Genomic DNA, 4,475 nt, shown 5'->3' on the forward strand with positions numbered 1-4,475 from the left:
TCGCGCCGCCCCCAGTGCTGGCCCCACGGGGGATGGCCCTGACCCCCGCGCCACTGCGTGACCCCAAGGCTACCCCCGGTGCCTCCGGGCCGGCGCCCCGGCCCAGCTGAGCGCCGCGACCCGAGCGCTCTCCCACAGCTTGACAAGCTGCTTCCCCGGAGCCAGTGGACGCCCCTGGGCCGTGGCTTCCGGAGCAGACGTGTTGGAGTCGCTGGCTGGGTCAGAGGGGTGTGGGGTCGCCGGTAGTACGGCAACCCCCTGCGTTCCGGGGTAGCGGGAAGTTTCCACGTTGCCCTGAGTCTTTAGGACCTTTGGCTGCCAGGACTGGAGCCTGTCCAGACGGGCAGCGGCGGTAGGCACCCAGTCCTGGACTCGCCCCCCAAACAGAGTTAGGGACTGCAGGCGGGCGGCGGGCCCCGGAAAGTTAACGGGCTAGCTGGCCGACTTCCTGTGGCTGAGCTGCGGATGCGTCCTGCTTAGGCCCCTGAGTCGACTCCTCTGGCCAAACATCTCGGCAGCCCGCGGGGGTCGCGAGGAGCACCGGAAACACGAGTGGTGGGGACCCCGAGTCAGTGGGCACCGAGCCGGACTTCACATAATGTAGCCAACTTTTTTCCCTTCGCTGATTGTGAACCCTTAGCAGTAGCTGGTGGTGGTTTGTGTTTGACTCTCAACGTGGGGTTGCAAGAATTAGGGGGGTAGGGGGTCTGTTCCGAATTGGCACAGCTGGTGGAAATGTTTGACAAAGCAGGTAGGGGTACCGCCTGGGCTTGGAGGCGGCCTGGAGGGGCATTCTCGAATTAAATGAAATTATAAAGTAGTTGGGGCCTTTCTGTGGCCCTGGCGCTGAGGGAGTCTCTCTGGGTAGCCAAGTCACCAGAGACTGGAGCAGAGATATGTTAAAAAGAAACGCTTGCATATGGTCCGGAGATTAAGGACAAAGAAGCTTTTTGTCATGGAAATGGATTTTTTTTTTTGTTTACTTCATCACATAGAATTCCTCACACTTGGTCTGTTTTGTATTGCTCTCAATGACTACATGATCAAATGAATGGATTTATTTCTGCCCAATGAGAAAGACAGTCTTTCCTTCAAAAGAAGGACATTGCATCCCAGTGAGGAATTTTAAAGCTTTATTATTGTGGCTCCTGAATAGCTTAAAATCGGCTTTCACAGCAGCCCCCAAATGCAACAATGTAAATACTTCTCAGCTTTGTAAGGTCGTTATCAAAATGTGCAATGTCTGCTTGTATTAAAGTATATTTTAATTAATAGAGTAAAGCCTCTTGTATCGAACAATTAACAAGCCCAGGCACTCACTGGCAATCATTTTTAATTTCACTTTAGAAGCGGGATCTTGAGAACTTAGTCCCGTAAACGAGTTGAAGGGTATGTAAGCCTAAAATGGAGTAAATAATTTACAAGTCTTATTCGAATTCCCCTCCCGTTTTCTCTCTTTTTAAAGACGGATCCTATGTAGATTTTCTATCCACCCTAGGGTAGAAGTTTCTGTGGAACCGGTGGTTCTCACCAAGACATTGCCACAGTTCCTGAGCATATTTTGCAACAGGCCAAAAATAGCCAATCTGGGTTGAGGGGGGGGCAGTGAGGAGAGCGGCACAGAACCTCCATCAAGTGGTTTGTTTCCAGGCTTGCCATAAAGGATACTTCCGGCACACTATTAAAAACAGTTCTTTTGCACTTAATTATTGTTCTTGAAGCATAATGCTCCTCTGCCTCAAATGCTGATCAGCTGTCTGCTGGTCTTACTGGCCTTGGTGGCTGCCTGAACTAAGTCAAAACTATTTTAAACAACCCCTGGTTGTGAACACTCACTTGTTCTGGCATCGGGCAGCCTCCAAATGGTCACTGTGTTCAGGGCCGAGCAAGGGGACAGGAGTGTGTGTCACGGGTGTGATGCTGGGGAGAGCAAACTTCGTTTAACAGTAGGTGTTGGAGACCGAAGTAAATAACCCCTTTGTCTCTCACTGCGGACCGTGACACGTTAATTAAAACACTGGGTCCGGCCAGATGCAGCAGGGAAATTGAAGGCTGTTGCTCCCATGACGGAGAAAAGTCTCATCGACAGCATTTCTCTAGTTGGGGAGGGGGGCATCATCCACATGGACTTAGAGTAAAAGGAGATTTGTGATTTGTACTTTGGTTTTTAGGCAAGCGGCGAGGAGATAGCCACACAAAGCTCGCCTCTGCTTGGTGAACGCCTGGTCTCTGAGAAAGGTCCGGCTTGTCCGTAGGTCAGTGGAGAGCCTTGCTGGGAACCTGTAGGAGAAATGTATTCTCATGCTTATGCAGACAGACACTCCCAGCAGGACCAGCCTGGGCAGATGGCTTACCTTGCAGATGGTTTCAGACTCATCCAAGTGGGGCTGAGGCCACCCTGGGGGCCAGTTAAATGGGGGGGGGGTGTCACCCAGGGTGGAATCCTTTGAGTGGGCTGCATATTTTTGTTTCAAGAAAAATTTGGTGCAATTTCCAGTGACTGTTCAGCCCTTACCGTTCATTCCCTTCTCCTGAGCCAGACGGCGGTCGGGCAAGGAGTGAGGGATGGAGCGAGCGTGCATCCAGGGAAGAGCAAGAAACACTTGGCCACCACCGTGGACCACGGTGTGCCATTGTGAGCACTAATTGTTTCAAAACGTGTGTTTATTTTCTGCCCACTCCCAGTCGGTGGCTATCTCAAACGCGCTACTCTGATGGGTGAGCAGCCCAGGGAGAGGGCGGGCGGCGGCGTGTGCAGAGGCTGTGTGTAAATCAGAGAGAGGAATCCTTTTCTTCCCTCCATGGTGTGAGCAAGGCTTGCTCAGGCGCCCCCTGCACACAGCTCAGGAGAGCCCAGGCGAGTTGAGGGGAGCCCCACAGCCCTCCAGGCCGCCGTCCCCCTCAGGGTGGCGGGGGAGGGGGCCGGGGACAAGAAGAGAAAGAAGAACTTGCAAGTATTTCTTTTAAAAGTCCCTTTGACAACTTCGCCTACTGAGAAATGCCTACTGTGGTGGTCCTCCTGTGCAGCAGAGGCGGGGTCTGCTTGTGGGGCACATGGGAAACCTGCACACCAGTGCGTCCTCGGGCCTTTGCAGACCTTTTGCGAGCAGGAACAGGGAAGCAGCGCGGGGAGGCCGCAGGAATTACTTAGCGAGCCGATCGCTCATCTTATCCAAGATGCTGGACAGAAGTGGGTCAGGTTTCATTTCAGCTGAATTCCCTAAGAAGCTTTGCCGAGTTCTCAAGGTACAGCGGGGACAGTGGCTTGCGTGGGGGGATTGGGTGGAGGCGCAGCCAACGTTGGTGTTCTGTGAGCCCAGCAGTGGCTGGGGCCCATCGGTCCAGCACCTGCGTCTTGGAGCATGAGTGTCTGTCAACGCTGCTCCTCCGAGTGGTGAAATGTCCCCTCCGAGGCCTCTTCTCACGGCCAGGGTGGCGTGAGGTTTGGTTTGGTTTGGTTTTCTGGTGGTGGTGGTTGCTGCGTGTACTGTTGCTCTTACACCAAGCAGGCTTCTTGAGTGCTTACCAGAATGAGACAAACACCCCTTAGGCCAGTGCGTTAGGACGGGAGCTCCTTTTATGAGTGCAGGGACAGGTGTGTAATGAATGCTCGACTTTCTACCCAGGACCCAACATACATGGAACCGAGGCAGAAACACGGAATGTTTGAATAGCGCCTTTAATACGCTTGCGCTTTTTAAAGCCTGTGCTTCACCTCTCTGGGAGTGCCAGCAAATATACTTGAAGGCAGTCCGCTCCACCTTCAGTTCTCAGGGGAACATGCCACGTCGCTCTACAGACGGCCCAAACATGATGCGCTAGTGCCCTGCTACCCCACTCTGCGTTTGCATTCCAGGTGAAGGCTGGTTTGCTTGCTGTAAAAGAGGCTGGAGAAGCCTGCCATGCAAGAGACCACCCCCAAACCCCACCCTGTGGCTTCCTCTTGTCCTAGGTGGGCTGGTCTTGCCCAGTCCTGGCTGATTCCTGAAACCTTTTGCCGGAAAGCTGCTACTGGGCCCTCCCTGAAGGTGGGCCCTTGGGAGACTCTGTCCAGCCCCGCTGACTTTACCTTTGTCTGCTTTGCCCGGCCAGGGTGGCCACTACACATGAAGCTCATAATACAATTAGTGCACTGGACGGAGCTGTTGACCTTGGCAGCGTGGCTTACAGGTCCTGTTTGCCGTTCACACGGAGTGTGAGTGTGAACTGAGCCCCCGTGTGTGAGCCTGGTTCAGCAGACTTGTTTATGGGTGCGAGAAGGGAGAGCCTCTTACCTGTGACCGTTTCATTAACCCTGCAGGTTCCAGGGCACTTGGCCAGTCATCAGCAGATTGGGCCTGGCCTCTGCATTTCCACTGGGGATGGTTGGCCTGGCTCTGGTGCCCTGCCACTGCTGCTTTCAGGCCCACAGCAGTGGTGCATTGTCACCACACAGGGGAGAGGAGGCACATGGAGATGGTTGAGTGCCCCCCCCC

Source organism: Echinops telfairi, unplaced genomic scaffold (assembly GCF_000313985.2).
Source record: "Echinops telfairi isolate 266 unplaced genomic scaffold, ASM31398v2 ScPeMD7_7400;HRSCAF=8409, whole genome shotgun sequence".
NCBI lineage: Eukaryota > Metazoa > Chordata > Mammalia > Afrosoricida > Tenrecidae > Echinops > Echinops telfairi.